The 27,561-nt window shown below is 35.7% G+C and overlaps 1 pseudogene; it reads left to right on the forward strand.

Moving 5' to 3' along the window:
• The first annotated feature begins 13,941 nt into the window (after window positions 1-13,941).
• On the forward strand, window positions 13,942-16,937 carry LOC140827583 (cinnamoyl-CoA reductase 1-like; annotated as a pseudogene).
• Window positions 16,938-27,561: the final 10,624 nt, after the last annotated feature.

Consider the following 27,561-nt stretch of genomic DNA (forward strand, 5'->3'; position numbering starts at 1 on the left):
CTGACAGTAGGGATCTTCTTTCTTTAGATTTCCCGTGAAATAAGACTTCCCTCTTTGCTGGAGTTTGAAGTCTAATTTCTTTCTTCTGACAGTCTACTATGGCATGGTTCTTAGCTAACCAGTCCATTCCAAGAATGATGTCAAACTCCACCATATTGAGTTGAATCAATTCTACTTCAAAAGTTTGTTTGCCGATGCAAATTTTACAGTTTCGATATACTTTGTGAGTTTCGATTATTTTACTAGCCGGTGTTGCTACTCTTAACGGTTCACTAAGAATATCATGCTCAAGTTTAAGCTTCTTAGCATATCTTCTAGACACAAACGAATGGGTGGCACCACAATCAAACAAAGCATATGCAGGCATTTTATTGAGTAAGATGGTACCTGCCACAACTTCGTTGCTATTATCGGCTTCCTCTTGGGTTATGGCATAAACCCGAGCATTTGTTTTGTTTTCATGTTGTTTGTTGGGTCCCGACCCTTTGTCCTTGTTGTCTGGACAGTCTTTAATTCTATTGCCCACTTTCCCGCACTTGAAACAAGCGCCTGTCTTCCGATAACATTCCCCAATATGTTTTTGTCGACATGTGTCACACCATTTTCCTTCGGTGCTACCATTACTGCCAAAACTTCCTTTGAAGGACCTTCCTGAATAATTTGGTTTCTTGAACTTGAGATTATTCTGCGTGGATTGATTGTTCAATGGTCTCTTGTTCTTGTTTTCTTCTTCTCGTCGCTTGATATCGGTTTCTGCACTCATTGCAGCGCCCATCAAGTCCGCAAAGCTGCTTGGTTTGTACACTGCCAGTGCCGACTGAATTCGGCTGTTTAGTCCTTTCTTGTAGCGGTGCATTTTTAACGTCTCATCTGACATGATTGTCGGAACGTAAGTTCCTAAATCGTTGAATTTTGACGTGTACTCCATTACCGTCATATCTGGTGACTGTCTGAAATTCTCAAACTCATTCAGCTTTTGTAGACGAAACTCGGCCGGATAGTATTGTTTCAAGTATTCTCTTTTGAAAATTTGCCACGTGATATCTTCTACATCAGCTAAAGGTAGCGACACAGTTTCCCACCATTTCCTAGCCCGATCCTCCAATAACGGGGTCACGACTTCCACTCTCAATTCTTCCGGTACCTCCAGTAGATGTAGTTGTGTTTCAACGTTCTTGAGCCAGTTGTGACTGACCTCCGGATCTGGGTTCCCATCGAAAGTTGGAACTCGATTCCTTCTGAGAGATTCATAGTGATACTTAATCCCACGTGGCTGAGGTTCTTGGGGTGGTTGGATGGCGTTGGCCAGTGGATTCACAATTCCTTGTAATGTTGCAGCGACGATAGTTGCTATTGCCATCATATCCTCTTGACTGAGGTTTACTCTGGGTGGTGGCGGTGGTGGTGGATTATCTTTTTGGTTGGCGTCCCGAGCGTTACGGTTGTTTCGGGGTGGTCTGCCTGCCATCTCCTATTAACACGTATTTTTTTTATTAATTTGTTTGCCACAAAATTTAATCAAAGGAATAATTTCATTAATATTGAAAAGGATTTGCATACAACCAACGATTAAATCAATTAATCCTAGATTCAATCAAAAGCTAATCTAGGGTCCTTTTCTCCCTATTCATCTAACACTTCGCCGTCTCCTACAGCCTCGTTAATTTCTTCTTCTTCCATTGGATTTTCTTCCAATTGCTCTATGAGTTCTTCCATGTTGACCATCTCATTTTGTAGATGCTCGATGTAATTCTGCAGTTGCGTGTTGTGGTGATCAAGGTTGTTCACTTGGTCCTGCAGTTCTTGTATTGTCGATTGGCTTACTTTCTCATCGATTTCTTGTTCTCCAATCTTTTCCTCAAGACGATGTTGAATACTGAGAAGGCCATCACTTCGGATTTGGAGCGTAAGAATCCTATCTTGCGCTTTCTTCAGCTCTTGTTTGGTGATCTCATGTTGTCGTTCCGACTCTAGATGATACGCAGCGTATCGTCTGACGTCATCGCGCAATTTCTTTTCCTCAACTCTGGCTTCCCGAAGGTCTTCCCCTATACATATATTGTTTCCATCCAATTGGTAGTTATCTCTTTCTAGTTTCTCATTTCTTTCTTTCAGTATTTTAATTTCCATCTCTTGCTTTTGAAGTTGACTTTGGAGTTCATTTATGATGTTTTGGGGATCCATGTAGTGTTCCTAATAAGAAAAGAACATTTTCATAAGATATTTGTCAAATTTTAAATATGCAATAATAGAAAGTTTCGAAATAATATTTTTCTCGGTCACAACTTTATTACAATCCAGATATTCTGTTAAAAATTTGCTAATTTAATCGAACACATCTCCTCCGTCGCTATCACTATCGCTCTCGACTCCATCTACCTCCATGGGTGCTACTTCTGCTTCCTCCATGTTTTCTATCACTGAATGTAGGTAGTTATTCTGGTCTTGGAGCCGATCCATAGTGTCGTGGAGCTTCGAAATATACCGATCCTGCTTGGCGATGTACTCCTCCTGGCGCTGACGGGCCTGAGCAGCGCGATCCTTTTCTATCTCAATTCTCTCAAGTAAATCCTTGTTGATTGAAACCAAGCGCGCGAAGCGAATCGAATTCGTCGGTATCTGTAGCATTTGACTTTCAGCTACATCCAAATGATGAGTGAGTCGCTGTACGTCCGACTCCAGCAGGTGCCTAATCTCATTCAGCTCTTGCCTTTCCAATTTCCCTTTGGCTAATCGCGCCTTTAAAGTCGCTATTTTCCTAGCATGGTTATCGATGGTAAGCTGACGCATGCACAGAGCAGCCTGTGCGCGAGTACGAGGGGCAGCCATTTCTTAGGATAAAAATAAATCATCAGAATCGTAGAAAGGCACGAAGCACAAATAGTAGAAACAAAGTTGTCGTGGAATTTTCAATAATAAGGATTTTCGGAATGACTGACCGAAAGGATAGATTTTTGGAGCTGTTCGAATTTTTTTAGAGAACAGATGAAGGTTGGGTTCAGATTGGGATGCACTAGGCTTTTGCCAAAATTTGACTTTGTCAAATTTTGTCTGTCAAAATCCCAGCGGGATTATGAACCTGGTAGCTCTGATACCACTTAAATGTCACGCCCCGAGTCCGAAGCATCGGTGACATCCGGCATTGTTTAACAATTAAATTGATAACAATAAAGCCTCGTATCAAATCAAACCAGTCTTTTTCATAAATGAAATATTGTCTTACAATGACAAAGGAATAAAATACATCAGAGTTTCTAATAGCGGAAACGAAAGAAAAGTAAAATGTTGAATTCTGATCTTGATCTCTGATTCACCAACCCCAGAAAGCATCTTGCTCTTCCTCATTCAGTTGCTCCTCATTCTTATCTGAAATTTGTAAGGGGTGAGTGTTTTGGGAAACACTCAGCAAGTGGGGGTCGATCGATTCCAAAGATACATATAGAACTTAATTCCTTAAAACATTTCTTTAACATACTTTCAAAACTAATATTCTTAACTTGGCACAACGGAAACGAATCGAATAAGAGACATAACTTATCAAATGATTCAGAACAAAACAGAAGCAATACAGATCATTTCAATTCGGAACAGAACATATCGGAACAGACAGAACACTGTTACTCATCTCATTTCCATGGTCAAATTGTCCCCAATATGTTAGTCCTCTAAGGGGTGAGGCCAAAACATGGTTTTATACCCACCAATGGGGGCCAGACAGAACATGGTTTTATACCTACCAATGGGGGCCGAACAGAACATGGTTTTATACCCACCAATGGGGGCCGAACAGAACATGGTTTTATACCCACCAATGGGGGCCAGACAGAATCACAATTCTCGTCCCATTTCAAATTCGAATCGTAACAGTGCAACAAAGATTTCAGACTTATCAGACAGAACTTTTCAGATTTTCAGATTTCAGAGTTTTCATACTGACACAGCGGAATCAAAGAATTTCGAAGCATAGAAGAGAACACATAATCGATCGAAATTTTAAACAGAATGTCTTAGCAATTTTCGAAAATGAAGACACACATACATGCATGTCATGATATACATATTCAAGTTTAAAAATACAAACGAATACATATCAAAAGCCCACTTACTTGAATTGTTATATGAAATTCTTTCTTGGAATTCCGGCAGCACCTCGGCGTATTTTTCAAAAATACTGCTTTCACTTCGACAGTATGACGACGCAAAACTCCAGCACGTCAATCGCCCGAGCTTCTTTTCTTCCTTGAAATTTCGGCCGAGTGGTTTGAGAAGGGGGGAAGAAGCCGAAATTTTGAGGTTTTCTTGGGGTAACCTTTTCTATCATTCTAGAGTCCTATTTATAGAAAATCCCTTGCCCCTTTGCCTCCCCTTAGCCGTCCCCTTGGCCTCCAAGAAATGGAGTAATGGTGGTCAAAGGTTATTAAATCATCAAGCTCCATACCAAGCATCAAAAGCCATTTCTTGCATCATTATTGTGTCTTGATCTCCTAGCTCACCCTTTAGCTCTTCCATGGATTTCCTCAAAGATCATTTCTTACACCATTAGCTTGTCCAATCCTTTAGCTCTCATTTTAGGACAAACATAGTTGAGCTTGCTTGAGCTGAAAGATTGTGTCCTTGAGCTGGGGTTTTACTCCTCCCTTGGCAACACTTAAATGGATACGGTTACTTGTAGCTTGACCTCCTGTTGAGCTAATCCCCGAGCTTAGAATCTACTTTCTCGAGTTGAATTTGATGAGATTTAAGTTATTATTCCAGTTTTTTAGTTAAAATAAAAATTACTGAACTCATTTTAAATAATTTTTATATTACTTACTTGATTTGCTTCGGTCGAAATTTTCGGGTTCTCACAGTTAGGTACAATAAAGAACCTATTAAACTTATGTATAGTGTCGTCTCAACTGATATTCCCCCTTGATCAGTGTCTAATTTAACTGATGAACTCATTGGAGTGCTTGCTGCTGAACAAGATTCCATGCCAAATTTTCTTAGCAATTCCTTGGTATATTTGGTTTGACTAATAAATGTTCCTGAATCCAGTTGCTTCACTTGTAAACCAAGAAAGAATGTCAGCTCACCCATCATGCTCATCTCGAATTTATCCTGCATCAGCTTGGAAAATTTCTTGCATAATTTGGGGTTAGTTGACCCAAAAATAATATCATCAACGTAAATTTGAACAAGTAAGATATGATCATTTTTCGAGAATTTAAACAAAGTCTTATCAACTGATCCAACAGAAAAATCATGATCAGTTAGGAATTTTGAGAGGGTTTCATACCAAGCCCGTGGAGCTTGTTTGAGACCATATAATGCCTTGTTTAAATGATAAACGTGATCAGGAAAATTATGATTGACAAAACCTGGAGGTTGTTCAACATAGACTTCTTCTTGCAATTGGCCATTTAGGAATGCACTTTTCACATCCATTTGATAGACTTTAAAGTTTTTGAAGGATGCATAAGCAAGAAATATTCTGATTGCCTCCAGTCTTGCAACTGGTGTATATGTTTCATCATAATCAATTCCTTCTTCTTGTCTATATCCTTGTGCCACTAACCTTGCTTTGTTGCGCACAACTGAACCATCTTCGTTTAGTTTGTTTCTGTACACCCATTTTGTACCTATAACAGTTTTAGAAACTGGTCTTGGAACTAAGTTCCAGACATTGTTATGAACAAACTGATTTAGCTCTTCTTGCATTGCATTAATCCAATTAGGATCGGTAAGAGCTTCGGCAGTTTTTGTTGGTTCGATTTGAGATACAAAAGCTGAATGAATAAATAAATTGAGCATTTGATTTCTTGTTCTTACTGGATCAGATGGGTTACCTATTACCAGTTCTGGAGGATGTGATTTCTTCCATCTAAATTCAGCATTGGGTGCTTCACAGCCAGCAAATTCTTCATTAGGTAACTGAATGTTCTCAGTTTCAGTTGGAGCTGATTCAGTTGATAATTGATTTTCATTAGTTTGCTCCACTAACTGATTGTCAAGATTTGCTTTCAATTCAGCTGGTTGATCCAATATCTCGGGTTCAGGTGTATGAAAGATATTCTGATTATTACGACTTTCGTCTGAGTCATCATCTTCCAGACTGATATTTGTAAATCGATCAGCTAGCTCAACTTGATCAGTTGGCTTATCGATTAGTGCAGTTTCTTCAAAATCAACATGTGCAGATTCTTCAACATTCAAGGTTTTCTTATTAAATACTCTGTAAGCTATGCTAACTGATGAATATCCAAGGAATATTCCTTCTGCTGATTTGACATCGAATGCTTTTAGATAATTTTTACCATTGTTATGAATAAAACATCTACAGCCAAATATTTTGAAGTAAGTGATTATGCTTTTTCTTCCATGACAGATCTCATATGGTGTTTTCTTGTGATTTTTATTAAATATTGATCTGTTCTGAGTGTAGGATGCAGTGTTTACTGCTTCTGCCCAAAATCTTTGAGAAATACCTGAATCAGCAAGCATCGTTCTAGCAGCTTCCTTAAGAGTTCGATTCCTTCTCTCAGCTACACCGTTTTGCTGAGGTGTTCTTGCTGCTGAGAACTCATGCTTGATTCCAGTATTTTCTAAAAAGTTTGAAAGTGTTTGATTGATGAATTCAGTTCCTCGATCAGATCTGATTCGATCAATCCCAACTGATTTTTCATTTAAAAGTCTTTTGAAGAGTTTAATCAGTTGTGCAGTAGTATGGTCTTTGGATTTGAGAAATATAACCCAAGTAAATCTTGAAAAGTCATCTACGACCACTAAGGTGTATTTCATTCCCCCTAAGCTCATGACTGGTATTGGACCAAAGAGATCCATGTGCAATAATTCTAAGCATCGGGATGAAGATTTACAGCGTTTGTTTTTGAAAGAGGATCGAACTTGTTTTCCATACTGACATGCTGAACAAAGTTTTTCTTTTGAAAAATTTATTTTGGGCAAACCAGTTACAAGTTCATGCTTACTCAGATAGGCAATAGATTTAAAATTTAAATGATTTAACCGTTTATGCCACAACCAGTTTTGAGATGATTTAGACGCAATAAAGCATACTGGTGTATAAGGTTGATCATTCCAGCTGACTTTGTAAGTGTTTCCACACCTTTTTTGCCAGTTAGAATAATCTCTTCAGTTGAGTTTTTGACTGAACAAGAGTATTTGTCAAACTGAACTGAGAATCCATTATCCCATAACTGACTAATGCTTATCAGATTATACTTAAGATTCTCGACTAATAAAATATCATTAATGGTGAAGTTACCATGGATAAGCTTACCCTTACCCACAGTTTTACCTTTGGAATTATCCCCAAAACTGATGTTTGGACCATTGTATTTGACCAGTTGAGACAATAAGTTTGAATCTCCTCTCATGTGTCGTGAACATCCACTGTCCAGATACCATATTGATCCAATGCTTGTACTTATTGCCTGCAATTAAATACAAAATAAGATTCTGGTACCCTTTTCTATTTGGGTCCAAAGTTGATTAGTCCTTTAAGAATCCAGACTTGAATCAGTCTAACTGACCGTCCTGTTGCTGTATTCCATATGGTCCTTCCCTGTTTGTGTGTGCTTGGTGTATGGTGTGTAGATGATACAACATGCGTTTTGACCTTTTTCAACTGATTATTCAGCCGATATCTTTTCTGAATTGGCTTACTGTTGTAGTAGTTTGAGTAGCCATATGAATATTTTCTGCTGAGAGTTTTTGGTTGCTGATTCCATGAGTCAGTCTTACCCTTTGGATTATATCCAATTCCACATCTCATGCCTTTATTCATATTCTGAGATGGCTGTTCAATCAGTTTGCTCGACTCTTCTTGATTTTTTACCATAACTGATTTTACAAAGTGAATGTATTTCCCTTTGTTCATATTCAGTTTTGGTTGAGTATCTTGGGAAGACAAATCATCTTTACTACAGAATCCTAAACCAGTTTTATCATCAACTGATTTCTGAGAATTCTGTATATTAGTTAAAGCTTTAGATGATTTGTTCCAAACTTGAATGAGCTCATTGAGCTTTGTATTTTCAAGCGACATTTTTTGAATCATTGATTGATTCCTGCTTCTTTCATCAGTGAGTTCAGCAATCTCCCTTCTCAGACTCAACATTTCAACTGATTCATCAGTTTTGTTTTATTGTCTTTGGGATCATCTTGCTTTGCTCTGAGTTTTTCAAATGATAAAGCAAGCTTTTGATACTCATTGACCATGTCATGAAGAGTTGAGATGAGTTCTTCTCGTGTAAAATTAATAGAGCTAAAATCAAATACCTGCTCGCAGCTTGATTGATCTTCTATGTTATCTGCCATTAGACATGTTACTTCTTCCTCATCCTCACTTGAACTGCAAGAGCTTTCTGGATCTGACTCTTCGCTGTTAGTTTCTGCCCATTTGGCTTTGCTGTCTTCAGCTAGGAGTACTTCATGTTTCTTCTTGTAAGGCTTCTTTTCGTCCTTAGATCTTCTTTTGTGCTCATACATTTTCTTCTTTCTTTCAGTTGAGGTTTGATTATCCTTTTTAGGCTTTGGACAGTTGGCAATAAAGTGACCGGATTTGCCACAGTTGAAACATACATTAGACTCTTCTCTGGAGTTGTTTCTTTGATAATTCTTCTGAAAATTTCCTTGATTTTTCCTCATGAATCTTCCAAATTTCTTAATAAATAGAGACATGGCATCATTGTTCAGCTGATCAGCAGTTTTCTCAACTGAACCAGTTGATTCATTTCTAACAGCAGTCAAGGCAGTAGTTGCTGCTGGAGTAGATGGTTCTCCTTCTCAAGTTTGAAGTTCAAACTCATATGCTTTTAGATCTGCAAATAAATCATGAAGTTCAACTTTGTTAAGATCTTTGGATTCCCTCATTGCCATAGTTTTGACATCCCATTCTTTGGGAACTCCTCTGATTACTTTCAATACTACTTCTTTATTTGTATACACTTTTCCAAGTGCATTTAGTTCGTTGATGATACAGCTTGTTCTTTCATCATACTCATCCATTGTTTCTCCCATCTTCATTCTGATGTTGTCGAATTTCTGCATAGCAACTGAAAGTTTGTTTTCTTTTGTTTGATCATTTCCTTCGGAAAGTTGAATGAACTTCTCCCAAATTTCTTTGGCGGTTTTGCACATTTTGATCTTACTGAACGTTACTTTGTCCAGTGTCTTATACAATATATCTTTTGCAACGTTGTCTAGATTTGCCTTTCTCTTTTCCTCTGTAGTCCACTCATCTCGAGGCTTTTCAATTCGGTGAGGTGCCCCTTCAGTGATAGCAACAGCTGTGTTTGCTTTCAAAATTTTCATGGGTCCGTCAGTTATGACGTACCACATGTCATCGTCTTGTGCAGCTAGATGAGCATGCATTCTGATTTTCCAATCATCAAAATCTTCCCTGGAGAACATTGGAATCTTATTGAATGAAGACATAGTGATTAGATTGAGGATAGATAATCTTTGACAGGATATGCCTTGCTCTGATACCACTTGTTAGGATCGGTTATTGACTAAGGAGTGTTTAGAAGGGGGGGTTGAATAAACACTTCTAGGAATTTAAATGTTTTTCGAAAAAGGTAGTTCAGTTTTGTTACAAACTGAACTAAGTATCTCGTCGGTCAATATCAATCAGTTAAACTGAATAAGCAGTTGCGGAAAATAAACTGATTGAAAGATAGAATATCTAACTGGAAATAAAGAGCTGAAGTAAAGATAACACAATATGTTTCTGGATGTTCGGAGAATTGAATAACTCCTACGTCACCCCTTCTATCACAAGGATAGGATATTCACTAAAAGACTTTGATCGAGTACAACGCTTGTACAGACCCACTTCAGTTAGGACTTATCTATTGCCTGAACTGAAACTCTTAGTATAATACAATGATCTCTGTAAGTAACTGAACTTAGCACTTATCGAATTATCAATATTTCAGAGTGCTAGTTTGCTCAATGTGTAGCCTTGATTGCTACGAGTAGATCTGATAAGTGTGAGCTGAGATTTTGACGGAGTAATGGCAAGTTTGAGATTGGTCAATCGTGTGTCTTGTCAACTGCTCTTTAGTCATATTTATAGACTTATCTTTCAACGGTAATTTTGAATTCTCGTATCCGTTGATTGCCACCTTATCATTTCTTTGACAATGTTCTCGATTGCCGCTTCATCATTTATTGTACGACGGCGTATTAATCTCAATAGCCGAAATACGTTGTTCTATGCAGTGCGGCTTTCCATATTCAGTTGCTGTCTGATATGTCTTTTTGTCTGTTGAATGATCTTTCCCGAGGTATCTTCAGTTGAGAAGCTTTAATGTTTTCGGCTGAATGTTTTAACTGATCTGTTCTCAACTGATCAGTTTGTGTCAACTGATTTCAGTTGAATGTCCAGCTGCCGAATTTGCTTTCATGTATTAGTTGATTGGATCGTTTGATTTGTGTTTTGTCAAACTCCAGAATTTAGTTTCCAACAAACAGCCCCAATCGAAGTCCAACAAATCCCTCAACGCCAAGTAAGTATGTTTGACGTGCAAGAAAATATTTTAAGTTTTTGAGGTATGCTAAATGTCTTGTGACCAAATTATGTTTAGGATTGAAAAACGCTAAATTATGAACGGAGACCAATTAGCTCGTTAAATTATGAACGTGGATCCCATGTATGTGGCAGTGGATTTGTCTCTGTCAGCCTTGTACTGTGGTTTAGTCTGATCAGGCGATTATGTTATGGGTCACTTGCAATGAAACATATCTCTATGCAAAATGATGAAGCTATGTATGTTTAAGTATGTTCAAGTATGCAGTCATGTTTAAGAAAAGTTTATGTTGATGGCACGTCTAAGTATATATGCACGTATGTTCAGGTTTTGATATGCAAGTTCAAGTTTTAAGTATGTATGTCCTATTTTAAAGTTTCATGTGATCTTATTATGTAGTACTTGTTACTTCCAGTTTATACGTGTTGAGTCTTTAGACTCACTAGAATTGATCGATGTAGGTGAGGATGTTTATGAAGAGGCTGGAGGTGGGGACCAAGGAGCAGGCTTGGACTGAGCGGGAGGCTAAACCCGAGGACCGTCATGTTTTAAGTCGTATGAAAACATTTAATACTTTTGTCAACTTTTAAACTTCAAATCTTTGTTGCAACAACTTGTGAGACGTACAGTTTATTTCTTTTATCGAATTTTGAATGTTCACGTTTATTTAAGAAAAATTTTAAATTTTTTCTATAATTTTAAGTAGTAAAAAGTACTGTACGTTACAGTTCTAGTAATTAATTAGGGGAATGGGGCGTGTGATATAAGGGTTTTGGGGAGGGTTTGCTAGCCTTTTATTTTAATTAAAACACCTAGTATAAGCTTAGGCTCATTAACATGGTATACTATGCCCATTAAGCCCATTAAGTAATATTTAAAATATTTTATTTAGAAAAGGTTGTGAAAAGATTAATCGAGTTCTCAAAAAGTTCATATTTTCGTCGAAAATCGAATACCGTTTAAAAATATTTCTCGGGGTATAAAATCATCTCAAAATGCCTCATTTTCAAAAATACCATATAGTATGTACCATATTTTAAATAATTAAAAAAATTATTTAATAAAAATATTTCCCTTCTTAAGTCATCGGTCTCCGTTCCTCGATCGCATCTCGAATAAGTTTTACAAATACAGTTTTATGCATCCTAACAGTAAACCCTATTTTATGCATGTAATCATGCATATCATAATTAGTTTATGCCATAAAAACCATTTAATTAATCATTTTCTATTTTCCCTATATTTCCATGCAGTTGGATTAAGTCATCATATTTGGACCTTACAATTCTTGTCATCCTTCTTTGGTTTGATATAACCAGCAATAAAGTGACCTATTTTACCACATATAAAATAAGCTTGATGAAGAGTTTGATTATTTCTTATAGTTGTTATTCTTATAGGAATTTTGAAAGTTATTGTGATTCCCCCTAAAGAATTTCTCGAACTTCTTGACAAATAGCGACATGACATTGTTCATCAGTTGTTCAGCAGAATTTTATGGGGATTCTTCTATGACGAGAAGAGCTTTTTTTGGTTCCGAGGTTGATGGCTAACTTCATTTCTGGCTCTTTGCTCGAACTCATACGTATTTAGATCGACAAATAGATCATGCAATTCGAGCTTTCACAAATATTTAGATTCTCACATGGCTATGATTTTCACGTCTCATTATCTTGGTAAATCTCCCAAGAGCAATCATCTATATTATAACGCCACTGAATCTTTCATCAAATTTATTCATGGTTTCTCTGATTTTTCATCTTGATATCATTGAATTTGTGAATAGACACATCAACTTGTTTTATTTTGTCAGATCGTTTCTCTTGCACAATTGAGTCAGTTTTTTCCAAATATCCTTAGCTATAGAACAAGTTTTAACTCTACTGAAAATATTTTTATATAAAGTTTTGTAAATAACATATTTGGTCACATTATCCAGATCGACCTTCTTATTTTCTATTGTCCACTTTGATCTTGGTTATTCTATCATCTGTGGAGCCCCATCTGAGATGAATACAAGAGTATCAGACTTTAAAATCTAAATTTTTTGTCAGTTATGACAGACCACATGCCACCGTCTTAAACTGACAGATATGCCTGGATTCGAATTTTCTAGTAATCATATCACTCTTTTGAAAATATTATAATCTTATTAGAAGAAGCCATATGAGTATATCAAATATTCAGAGTTCAGAAAAATCTTTCCAATACGACTTGTTAGGATCAAAATGTGTTTGGAAGGGGCTAAATAAACACTTCAAAATAAAAAGACAAATTTTACAAACTTAACCTGTGAAATGCTCAAGTGATTTTTTCAATCAAACTGATTATGTAAAGCAACTGACAAATAAGGTAGGAGACAACTTAATATATAAAGTGAATAAGATATACGCAGATATAATCTGATCAGGTAAGTAAATGACTGAAAGTAAATAGAGATAAAATTTGTTTGTGGAAGTTAGAAGAATAAGCTTCTACATCTTCCCTTGTTCTATTTCTAGAAGGATTTTACTAGAAGATTTGATTTGTACAACTTTTATACAAACCCACTTCAGTTTAGTTCATCAACTCTATTGAAGTGGAATTCTTATTCAAACAACTTAATTTTGACAATTACAATTATTATCAAAATACAATAGTTCTAATAGATCTTTTCCGGCGTGTGCAAATCGGCTTTGAGATAAGATTCTGAGTGGTGCCAATGATCCATTATATGATAGATTCAGAGTAGTATTATCGTAATATTTCTGATGCATTCTCCTTTATAGAAGTTGATCCAAGTTCATAAATATAGTCATTACTCACAGTCGTACAAGATTCTCGACAATCTTGTAGAGAATATCACGTGTTATTGTCTTCTTCCCAAATATAGTACTAGACAATTTAAATTTTATCGGACACTAGCTAATGAGGCAACTAACATATGCTTTATTTTGTTGTCAGTCCTTGTTGATAAGATAAGAAAAAGATCAAAAGCTAACTGACTGTTACACTCAGAGAATATCTTCAGCTCAATTGATGATCAGCTCAGAGTAATTCAGCTCGGTTTAGACTAGTGTTGTTTTGTTGTGAATACATCAGATCACTTATTGATACAGATCAATGAAGTTCACTTATAAGCTCCAGATCGAATAAATTCCTTGAGTGATCTGCATTTATCAATTCAATTGAGTCGGATCAGTTTATAATCTTCAAAGCTTAAGTTCATGATATATTTATTCATAAATTTTTTATTTTCCAACCATTTTATAATTTTGGAATGCCAAAAATGAAAAAAGTTATTTTTTTTAAGCCAAACAGAGTTTAGATATATTTCTTTTAAATAATAAGATAGTTCGTTAATCTTAAGTAATGAATTGTTAAATTCTAATAATATTTCTTACGGGTGCCTATCCGTTTACTGGACAGTGGATTGCCATTTGCCACGCAGAGCTTGTTTACATACGCGTATTCATAGTAAAAGCCTCAAGTTTTGAAATTTATGGCGAAAATGGGAGAAAATAGCAGAGTTTGCGTGACGGGGGCGGGAGGCTACATTGCTTCATGGCTGATCAAGCTGCTTCTTTCTAAATCTTACATCGTTCATGGCACTGTCAGAGATTCTGGTTATTTTTTTGTTTTATCATTTTTTGCATGCATTATAGTGCTTGGATTAGATTGGATTGTTTCCCGGAAATATTGGTAAAGTTAACCTAGGTGCTTTGTTAGCATGTGTTTGAGTGAATCGTTGATCCTATGAGTGATTCTTGATTTTTGATTAAATCGGTTTCGATTATCAGCTGATAGTTTATGTAGTTGCTCGCAGTTTATAGGAATGGGGGTAAATCAGCGGAATTGATTCGAGGTGATATCTAGGCTTGTCAATTTCGAGCTTGAACTCGAGCCACTAATTGAATTAGTTCCTACTTTGAATTGAAACCTGGTAAATATTGTGTATTAAACTATGAATAGCATTTACGAACTTTTCTTTGGGAATAAACCTTGCATGCGAGATTTCACAAGCACACGTTTGAGTTTGATACAAAACAAAAATGGATTAGTGCTTGAAGAAACTCAAGCTTACGAGCCATTTGGGTTCTCAAGTTTTGTTTCAAATATCTGTTCGTGAACTTGGACATTGAGTTTGACTTTGCCTGGGAACTGGTTGTTCATTCACACCTTGGATGATAGTCTGACGCTGGGTTACTGCCTTTAGGGTTGACTGGTGCATGTTTTGTGGTCCTTTGTTTCTTCTTTCCTATCTTTTAACCTGTCCATGATTTTTTTTGTGCAAATACCTGTATTCGACTAAAATGACATATCATTTACTTGCTTGGGGATATCATTGTTATTTTTGATCGACTCTTTAATCTGTTATGCTCTTACTCTATATTAGTAAAATTCATTGTGGTTGCTGGTGTAAAATAATATTGCTTTTCAGTGTTACTGATGTGTCATGTGGATTTCTTCTTGTTTGTTGCAGGGTATGACAAAAATGTTCAGCTGAAAAGCCTTGAGTATGCAGCTGAGAAGCTGAAACTTTTTAAGGCAGATTTGCTGGATTATAACTCCGTGCTTGCGGCAGTTGATGGATGTGATGGAGTATTCCATGTTGCCAGCCCAGTTCCTAGTGGCTTTGTTCCAAATCCAGAGGTGTGATTTTCAAACTCTTTACTTAATTTAAATATTAAATGGATATTGGAGAACATGTTTGTCTGAACATCGTAACACCAACTTCTTGACTTTCCACGAGTACTAAATTGGTTTGAAGGACAATTCCGCCTACTTTCTTGCATAAATTTGGTGACATGACGTCTTTTCAGGTAGAACTGGTTGAACCTGCAGTAAAAGGCACACTTAATGTCTTGAAGGCATGCTCTGAATCTAAAGTCAGACGTGTTGTTTTTGTATCTTCAGCAGCTGCTGTTGTGATGAACCCCAACTTGCCCAAGGATCAATTGCTGGATGAGACATGTTGGTCAGATGCAGAATACTGCAAGATGACAAACGTAATTGCTAGCGGATTGCCAATAACTTGAAATATTATTTTGTGCTTCTCATTGGACAATTTATAGAATCTTTATTTGATCACTTGATTCTATATCCGCAGAACTGGTATTGTTATTCGAAAACAGTGGCAGAGATTGAGGCTCTGGAGTATTCAAAGAAAACTGGACTTGAGGTTATATCTTTGTGTCCCTGCCATGTACTGGGACCGATGCTGTTGCAGAAGGTAAACGCTAGCAGTCTTGTTCTCATCAACCTTTTGAAAGGTATTACCTTTGATCATTGTTTCTTGTTGCATTGCTTAATTTAGTTTATTTCATTTTCTTTAATTTTCTCTAAATAAGTATTATTTTTTAAATATCAGCTATTTACTATGTTGTATCTTCTAAAATTTAATGTCGACCGCGTCATGGCCAACGGAAGATCGTAGACTTTAAGTCTGGCGATTAAAAGTAATCTTATTGCGTCTCTCGCTTCTATAACTGTCAAATTACAGAATGAAGATTATATTTGAATTGTTCCTTGGAGTGTTGGTTTATTTAAAATAACACACAGGGTCTTTATGCGATTTACCACTAAAACCCAAGAATTTATGAAAGTTTACACAAATGGAAAGCCTTCAAAGTCCCTTTTCTCCTTATTGATCTAAACAGGCTTCACGTTTACACATTTGTGTGCAGCCTTTTGATTATCCCATATAACACTACTTTGTACACTATGTGTTCGATCCTGTAGGAGGAAATGAACAAGTGGTTAACCGCTTCCGGAAGGTGGTGGATGTACGTGATGTAGCTGAAGCGTTAAAGTTTGTCTACGAAACACCTGAAGCTGAAAGTCGGTATATATGCATGGCTCACACGGTTTCATCTCAGGGTATGGTGGAAATTTTGAGGGAATGTATCCTAAATATGAGTATCCCAAGAGGTAAGAATGTTTCACTCTGAAACATCAACTCTTAATCAGTTTCACTTGATAAAGATGTACCATACACTTTTTTCAGCTTCAAAGAGGAGGGAGAGGACACGCTGAAGCTCACTTCGGAGAGACTGCAGAAACTGGGTTGGAGGTACAGGCCGCTTAAAGAAACGCTTGTTGATGCGGTGGAGAGTTATAAACAGATGTCCATGCTTGATTCATGATGCAATGATGCAACATGAATATCCAGTTGCAACAAATAAGTTATATGCCTCGGGCCGAGCATTTCCAATAATCCCAGTTGCATACTTAAGTGGCCTAGATGATTTTATGCTTCACATTTAGATCTTTTTCTGGTGAGTTTGTTGATCAATTATGTAATATTTTCTGTTTTTTATTTCTTTCTCGTTTCTCTTCTTATGTATAAGTGGGATCTCGATCTTTAAATGGACTTAGACTTGGTGTGTTGTCAAATAAAGTACTCCATGATGTTCTTTCCAAGTGATTAATTTAAGGATTACTAGAAAAGTGCACGTGCGTTGCACGTAAACAACTAAATTGTTGGAAATATAAGTAAGAAATTTTTATAATATTTAAATGAATTAAAGTATTGTTAATAGCATTTATTAAATGAAACAATCAAAAATCATGATCATAAATGGTATATGAATCGGAGAAGTTATCTTATCCACATGACACACTTTTCAATATACGTCTTGGTTGATTTTGATAACTCAACAACTCTTTGTCGAAGTTTGTTATTATAATATACATATAAACATTTTGGCAAGTATATGATCATCCTTAACATCTATTATGTTATTTAAAATCCTCATCTAGGATCTGACATGCTCGAAGTTTACTTCTCTATCAGGATGTTTTTTCGGTTTTCTACATTGTTTTTATCCAGTAATCCTATTTTCCAACTATTTTTTTATTGTTGAATGATTTTTCAGTTTTTGATAATCATCAACTATAACTCATAAGAATAGATGCTGTTTTTAGTCGTGATTGGTTTTACTTTTGAGTAAAAGTATGTATAACCTATATATATTTTCGACAACATAACCAATAAATGATGCTGTAATTTATTAAAACATCGTGATATTTGTAATATCATTTTTATATATTTATTATCAATATTATCAACATATAGCTATAAGTTTAATAAATTTTTAACAATGATTTCTCAATCAGTGTGAGAAAAAAACTTGAAAATCTTTTCAAATGACTATATCTTAGAATTGTGTCTTCGTTTAATTTGAGACAATTCAGGAAAGTCATTTCGTTCGTCATTTTTTAGAAGATTTGGAATAATGATTGCGTGCATCATATCACGGGGATGAATAGTTTCAATCACTATTCGGCTAAGTAAATTTATTTGGCGAGTAGTTGTCTATGTTACCATCATATATCTCATAAATGTTTGTTAGCCACTTTAACTAAAACAATAGACAAAAACAACTTCTTAGTCACCTCGAAATCTATCGAGATAATATTGGAAGAAATAAAGTGCAACCGACTCAATGTCTCAATTTACTAAAAATGCACAAAATAGATCTATTGTGTCCACAAAGCTTTAGAATTGTTCTCATACCATTAAAAATAGAATGAAAATTATACACAATTTTTTTTCATGTATTTCTTTTTCTGAATGAAGAATTTTTTTTTTTTTGTTTATTCTTTGAGAAATATTGATATTTTACATGTCATCAATATTTTGCAAACCATGAAGTAGCATATAAGCCTTAAAGGTTTACACATACAATTTTCCAATTTCTTCTTCATTGTGCTGCATTGAAATTTAAATATGAATAATTCTTGATCTTAATATTTTGCTTTAAATACGCCTTCAAATATATATTATGTATATGTTTCATGTCACTTAGTTAGACCTAATTTCAAATATCTAAAAAAATGTGTTTCAATTATATCATAAAGAAATAAGGACATATTAATACGCAACATCATGTTTTTTCATCCATTATGTTTGTCATAAATTTTTTGTTCAAAATTTGATTAATTTCTTAACTACATATATGAAAAACCAATAAATTATATAATTCCCAGAAATCATATATTACCCTCTTCGTAGAACATAAGACCCAAAATATGTAGCTTTGATTGATGTACTCTCATACATATTTTCATATAAAAAACAAGACAAATAATAGAAATTCAGAAAAATCAATTGCTGCCAACAATACTAAACAAAATGAATTTAAAAAATTCATGACACAATCAACCTCCATAAAAAAATGATAACTCAAAGTTCAAAAATAATTTATTTAGTACAATAACAAAGAAATTGAAGTATATACGAGCAACAAAAATCATAAATCACTCTCAAATTAAATACTAACTCATATTATTCAAATTTTTTTATAAATTTTTCAATATTTTTTTTCAAATAAAGAGAAGGCGCCTTGCCTTATTAACGTCATGGTTTAATAAATATTTTACTTTTTTAAAAAAACACACAAAGGAAAAAATGGTGCCTCAAAATCATCATGAAAAATCCTTTAATAAAACCTTAAGAAACAAAAATATAATACGAAGTCACATAATTTTTCTTAAATCAAAGAAAAATATTAGACCGTTGACAAGATATATCTGGCGACGACAAAACATACGTTAACTTGTGATACAATTTAAATTTAGATTCATGGATAATCATTTAATTAGAACTAAATCGTTTGCCAAAATATACTTGATATTATCTTTTTAACAGTTTATTCATGTTTGTCGTCCATCAGAGGACCCATAGATGCACCAATTTTTTTAGTCCACCTATTAATTTCACAATAAATAATACTGCAAAAATAATATAATCAAGCACATAAAAACTCAATTCAAATACCTTCAATCAATTTAAATAAAAAAAAATTAATAGAGAATATAATAATATTGTAAAAAAAATTTGAATACTGATTTATAGACAGAAGTCTGGAAATACATTTATCCCAATAAATAATATTTTTTATATCTTTATATTCTGAGATATAAGCTAAAAATGAAAAAGCATTTCATAATTTTTAATATTTTCTAAGTCGCTTCAAACTAAGTAATCTAAACAAACTAACATGCATTATGTGTTTAACAAAATATCTCAAGGAAAAAAATATAAAAATAATAATTTTTGTGGGATATATGATTTTGTTTTATATTTTCTTTCGTTGAACAAACAAATCACATAAAGAATCCAAACACAACATGATCAATACAAACGACATATAACACCAAAACACTTAATGCTATGTTAAAAAACTCGTCTCATTGCAAGACCACAAAATAATCAAATGAAGCATATTATTTAGTAATATTTATTTAGCTGCATTTATAAAAAAAAATTGACTAAATAGCTTAAAAACAGTGTTTGGAATAACTTATATACAAACATTTCTCTCAATCATGTATCTCTATTGTGGGGACCCGAACTTAATTCAATTCTTAATCACTTTCTAGGAAAAATTAATCAATTAAAAATAAACAGGCTCTAATTTTTTTTTAAAAAATACAAGAGTACGCAACATATGAAATAAGTCTTATCTCATTTATAAGATCACTATTCAGATCTAAGTACAAGTCCTGTACAAACGTAAATCATCATATCTACTGTTTCTTCACACTATCTCAGGTGATGTAACAGATGTACTCCTAAGTCCGGATCTCCACGCTAACTGTCTTCTCTCATCCTCTTCTTGACCCTAATCCAGCCCCACCTGTTGTCATGCACACATACAAAACAAGACAACAGCAGGATACTCCGGTGAGAATAAATTCCAGTATAAACAATGTAAACATGCAATCATATAAAAGCATATAATCAAAATTCATAACATGTATCAAATCAGAAACATAAATCAATATCAAGCAATGAATCACACTCAGACTCGACTCAAACAACGCGTCGTCTCAGACTCGACTCAACTCTAACCTAGGGATCCCGATGTCTGGATATTGATAATTATATTGAATCTCAGTCGATAGGAATGAATCAATTCCTACACGGCATCGATATAATTCATATATCCAGTGTCTGGGCGAAACAGCCGCAGAATTGACGAATCAGTCAAGATTAAGCGAATCAGCCAATAACTAGACGAATCAGCTAGTAATTAAGCGAATCAGCCAAAGTTAGACGAATCAGTCCAATAACTAGACGAATCAGCCAATAACCAGACGAATCAGCCGGTGACTAGGCGAATCAGCCGGTGACTCAACGACTTAGTAGTCAATACATGCAGTGGCTATAAATCAATAGACTACAAACATCAATCTCATCAATTACAAATATCAATGTAATAAACTAAGTATGTGATTTAGGGAAACTCGAGTCAAACCTCACTCGAGTTGTGCAATCCCAACTCAACATTAATTTATACCTTTCTTTCTGATACTTTGACTCTGTCGAAGTCTCGAACCCCAAGCCTGTCAATACTCAGTCTGACAATAACAATATCGAGGGTACGATATCAATACATCACTCAATCAATACTGGATATAATCAGAATTCAATCAAATTCGTTTCAACAACATAACGTCATAATTTCAATATATCCAGCACTACCATATCAGTCAGATATCAATCCCAACACCTCATACTCGATAATACTTCAATCCTGATATCCATTCTCAATCAACTCAATTCTAAAAATCATAACAATTTCATATGGTATCTGTTTCTCAATCCAGTTTCAATTATACGATGTCTAACATACCGAGAACCTCATATATGAATCATATCAGATTCTGACAATACCATAATTTCAAAACTTATCAAAACGTAGTAAAACTTACGTCCAGTTGTAGGCTACGTCGATAGGAACTCAATACCGAAGTCGGATTCAGAATCAGATAGACGGATTTCTCACAAAAGGCGTAAGGATTTTCTATCACTTCACGGAGACTTTTCTAGATTCTTCTGATTTTGAGGGATTAATTCGTTTTGTATATATATATATATATATATATACATTGCATGGTTTACAAAACGTGGCATGATTCTTTAAGCAGCACGTCTCGTGCATATGCGCGACGTGTTTCGGCGCATATGCGCGAGACACAATTTCTCGGCGCGTGTCTCGGCATCTCTCGCGCATATGCGCGCCTTCCGTCGCGCATGTGCGCGACATCTTTCGGCGCATATGCGCGAGAAACAATTTCTCGGCGCGTGTCTCGGCATTTCTCGCGCATATGCGCGCCTTCCGTCGCGCATGTGCGCCTAACCCACTGCCATGCTCGCGCATATGCGCCGTTCACATCGCGCATATGCGCCGAGCACTCCACTAGGCTACTGGACACCTCGCGCATATGCGCGCCCACACGCCGCGCATATGCGCGGGGTCTTCTGTCCACTCCGTGCATGGCTCGCGCATCACGTCGCGCCTGTGCGCGAGCACACCTCCTTGCACATATATTTTGCGTCTTTTCTCACCTTTCCTGGTCCACTCCGTTCCGTCTATAATTACCTTGATTAATCACTAAATCATTTCAGATTAATCTCAGATTACGGTGATTATACTCGAATCATTTCAGATTACGGTAATCAAATTCTCGGGCCTTACATTTCTCCCCCCCTAAGATACAATTTCGTCCCCAAAATCATAGGCAATCAATTCAGATATATCAGAAATTGTATAATAAAGTTTAATCCGATAATTCATCTTAATGAATCCATTCTGAAATCAATCTCACAATACTGGCTATACAACATCGGTATATATCAACCAACAGTTTGTAACAACTCCACACCATCAGCTGTTATCGAATCTGTTTATCCCAATCAAAGATATATTCGATCTTCGATCTCAAATACCAACAGTCATCGTCCGACATTGGCATATTCAGTCTGTTTATTATGAGTTGTGTTTATTCTCTTCTGGATTAGCTTCACCTTTGCAGTCATATCTCTGATCATATCAGGTCTAATCTCAGAAACCTCAGAGACACCATCCCAATAAAGAGGGGATCATTATTTCTTTCCGTACAACGCTTCGAAAGAAGCCATTTCAATACTTGTTTGATAGCTGTTGTTGTACGAAAACTCACAAATGACAATAAATCATGTCAGCTAGTGCTAAAATCCAGCACTACAGTTCCTGGATATTCTCCAGTATCCGGATAGTTCGCTCCGACCATCCGTCAATCTATAGACGATAGGTGAAAGAGGTTATGGTATATTCTGCCAAAAATACAAAATCAATCGAAAATCATAGTATGATATAGTCAATTTTGGCATTCCGTGCAGTCTAATCACTCTTCTGACATAACTCTTGATCGTCTGATCTTATCTGTACATTATCATGTACACATCATATATGCATATTCGAGCATTCCATTGATTACAATCGTGATCACATTGCAACATAGTCTTAGGAAGATTTCGATAGTTTCGTCACCGAACCATAGAAATGTACTCCCATTTCTATTTCAGAATCAATAATCTGTCTAACCAATCTCCTGGTTTCTATCAAAACCTTTTCTGCTATCAAAATGCATACTGAATAAATTATTGCACACATCTGAAAATATTTATCATTTCAAATTCGAAACATCTGGCACAACAGATTGGTTATTCATATACAATGCAGTATTACTTACCTGATTCCAACACGGATTCAGAACAACAGCAAGATTCAATCAGATTCAAAACATCACTCATCGGTACTGATCTGTTAAATTCATAAAACCGCAAATATCTGACACTGATATCCACCTCGGCCAACTAATTACGGTTAAATTTTGTTAAAATCAACAAATATATCATCTTCAGATATAACACATCCTGAATGCAATCTGTCTCAATCAGGATTCAAAAATTTCAGCAATTTCTAATATCAGTTCCAGGCTAAAATCAATCTCGCTAACTGAAATCAAATCTAAAGTCTTATCGAGGGAAAAACATCAATAAGTTTCATATCATTGGTAAATCAGCCAATGATAAACTCAACTTCAGTAATTCAACTGAATACATAAGGAGTCCATCTGCTCCTTGCTGTAATAATCGAGTCATAGATAGTACGGATATCAAAGGAATTCTCAATCTAGAATCCTTATCGTACAATAATCATTCCTTGGCCATCTCAGGTCCAATTCTCACCATCTTCGGGAACTAATCTATGGTAGCTCTTTACTTTGTCGGTGTGGGGACCCGGACGCTAATCAAGTTCTTAATCATCATTAGGACTAATTAATCAATTATAAAACAGGGTCTAAACTTTTTTTTTTTAAAAAAATACAAAGCGGAAACGTAATGTAATTTACTCAAATTACATATTAAACATGAACATACAAATCTTGTGTTATCTACAAGAATTCAACTAGGTTCAACTACATATCAGTGCTGAATCCTATGTTGCTTCGAAGCCCGGATCTCCACGCTATCTAATCTTCTCTCATCCTCTTCTTGACCCTGATCCAGCCCCACCTGTTGTCACTGCACACATACAAAACAAGACAACAGCCGGATAACTCCGGTGAGATATAAATATCCCAGTATAAACAATGTAAACATGCAATCATATAAAAGCATATACGAAAGCATATAAGAAGTATCCATAACATGTCTCAAATAAGAAACATAAATTCATATCAAACATTCAATAATCATGAATGGCATAAACAATGTAAATCAACATGTCATATCAGACTCAACTCAACCGACGCGTCGTCTCAGACTCGACTCCACTGACGCGTCGTCTCAGACTCGACTCAACTCTATCCTAGGGATCCCGATGTCTGGATATAGGTATTATATCGAATCTCAGTCGATAGGAATGAATCAATCCCTAAACGGCATCGATATAATTCATATATCAGTGTCTGGGCGAATCAGCCGCAGAATTGACGACTCAGTCAATAACCTGACGAATCAGCCAGTAATTAGGCGAATCAGCCAATAATCAGACAACTCAGCCTGTAATTAAGCGAATCAGCTTAAGTTTAGACGAATCAGTCAATCACCAGACGAATCAGCCGGTGACTAGGCGAATCAGCCTATAATGGACGAATCAGTCAATAACCCGACGAATCAGCCGGTGACTAGGCGAATCAGCCTATGACTCAACGACTCAGTAATCAATACATACAGTCAGTATCTAAGCAAATCAATCAATGACTAGCGAATCAGCAGTCATTACATGCAGTGGCTATAAATCAATAGACTACAATCATCAATCTCATCAATTACAAGAATCAATGTAATAAACTAAGTATGTGATTTAGGGAAACTTGAGTCAAAACTTCCTCGAGTTGTGCAATCCCAAAACAACATTAATTTATACCTTTCTTTCTGTTACTCTGACTCTGTCGAAGTCTCGAACTCGAAGCCTGTCAATACTCAATCTGACAAGAACAATATCGAGGAGTATAATATCAATACACCACTCGAATCAAATCTGTTCTGCTCAATATTTAACCTAATTCGATATCGATGGCATAACGGTATAATATCAATATACCCAACAATACCATATCGATCAGATATTAATTCTAATATCTCATACTCGATAATACTCCAATCCTGATATCAATTCTCAATCAACTCAACTCTAAACATCATAACAATTTCATATTCAGTCAGTTTCTTAATCTGACTTCGATTCTATGATGTCTAATATGTCAAGAACAACATATATGAGTTCTATTCAATTCTGACAATATCATAATTTCAAAGCATGTCAAAACGTAGCAAAACTTACGTCCAGTTGTAGCCTGTTTTGTTAGGAACACAGTACTGAAGTCGGATTTCAAATCGAACGGACGGATTTGGCACGATCAAGATTGAAAAATATAAAGAAGCTAAGCTTTTCCCGGAAGCTTTTCTCGATTCCCCTTTCTTCCTTCTGAGGAGAAATCGTTTGTCTCTTATATATATATACTTTGCATGTAAATCACACGTGGCTTCTCCAAAATTTGCCAAAAACCCACTCGCGCATATGCGCGCTTCATCTCGCGCATATGCGCCAAAGATTCTGGAACTGTGGCGCATATGCGCGCCTTATCTCGCGCATATGCGCGAGGGCTTCTGGACCCCTCGCGCATATGCGCGTGTTTCTTCGCGCATGTGCGCTGGTCATTTCTTTTGAGATGTTCAGCCGAACATCTCGAGATGTTCGGTTGAACATCTTGGCTTATATTGTAACGATGCCCGACTTCTTCATTCAAGTTCGTATAACCTCATGCGTCACAATCTTGTCAATTAATCAGCATCTGATTACAATAATTAAATCTCGGGCATTATATTTCTCCCCCTCTTAGATCTGAGTTCGTCCTCGAACTCGCAAGTAATCAATTCAGATCTATCCGAAGAAATGTATACAGAGTTTAAATCAGAACTCATCTCAATAAATCTATTCTGAAATCTCTATCGCTGACAAAATCAATCTCACAATACTGGCTATACAACATCCGTATATACCAATCTATAGCTCATGACATATCAGTAATATTAGCTATTATCAATCTATTATCCTCGAATCAAGGATATCATTCCCCTACCAACCGTCATCATCCGACGTTGGCATAATAAATCTGTCAAATCTGATCTGTATTCATTCTTTTATGCCTTCTCTGCAAAAGAATTCTGTAGTATTCACTGTATACTGTCCTGACTATAACTATCTCATTACTCATCTGATAAACTGATAGCTATTATCACGCAGTGATATTAAATCATATCAATTAGTGTTAACATCCAGCACTAAAGCTGCATAGTGCTAACATCCAGCACTAAAGCTGTGCCAAGGTCTTCCACTAGCTGGATAACCCATTCTGACTGCCTGTCAATGTGTAAAACAATCTAAGAGAGAGTTCATGATATATTCTATCACGAATACAAACTCAAGTAACATTACAATCTGACATAATCTACTATGGCATTCTGATCTTTCTGACCACTTTTCTGACATCGATCTGTGTCATTTGGTCATGTTTGTACGTTATCTGGTACAAAATGATAGATATATATTGAACAATCTGTCAATCACAATCATATCATATCTCAATCTGAAAAAAAATGACGGTAATTTCATTACGAAAGCCATAGAAATGTACTCCCATTTCTATTTAGAACTATACAATTCTGTAATAAATCTTCTGAGTTCTATCTTTCTATCTTTTCTGTTAGCGATTTAGACATATCAGTACAATTTCTGCCAACATTTCAATACATTTCTGTTATAACTGATCTCATCTGTCTATATCACAACTATCTGTTCGAATACAATACAGTCTTAATCATCAGACTGAACACTGAATCCATGACTGTAAGCTTCTGACAATATATGTTCTTTCTGATTCGAAATATTTGATATACACAAATCAGTTAATAACATAAATTAAAGAGGAAATACCTACCTGGTATTCGGCTCTAACTATCACTATCAAGCTTTGCTGTACAATTCTGACACATCTGACATCACAGAATAATCAATCTCATACAACATACACAATCACATATCTGTTACTCTGATCGACACTCTGTTCTGACTATCGATATTGAGTTCTAAATATTCTAATCAGCTTTTTGAACTGCTAACGTTTCAAAATCAGCTCTGGTTCGGACGGTACAATATAATCTCCATTGTCTACAATCCGTCTAAACCACGTATCCAGAATAACATCAATATTCAATCAGATTCAAACATGCTAAATTCATAAACCGCAACTGTCTGACACTGATGTCAACCTCAGCTGACTAATCACGGTTTAACTCTAGCAAAATCACCAAACATATCATATTCAGATATAACTCATCCTGAATGCAATCTGTCTCAGTCAGGATTCGAAATTTTAACAATTTCTAATATCAGTTCAAGGCTAAAATCAATCTCTCGGACTGAAATCAGATCTGAAGTCTCATATGGGGAAAGCATCAATTACTTTCTTATTATTGGTAAATCAACCAACGATAGACTCAGCTTCAGTAAATAAACTGAATACATAAGGAGTTACTCTGCTCCTTTCTGTAATAATCGAGTCATAGCTAGTACGAATATCAAAGTAATTCTCAATCTAGAATCCTTATCGTACAATATTCATCCCTTGGCCATCTCAGATCTGATTCTCACCATCTTCTGGAACTAATCTATGGTAGCGCTGTACTTGATCAGCATAGCAATAT

The sequence above is a fragment of the Primulina eburnea genome, chromosome 3, assembly GCF_022965805.1.
Source record: "Primulina eburnea isolate SZY01 chromosome 3, ASM2296580v1, whole genome shotgun sequence".
NCBI lineage: Eukaryota > Viridiplantae > Streptophyta > Magnoliopsida > Lamiales > Gesneriaceae > Primulina > Primulina eburnea.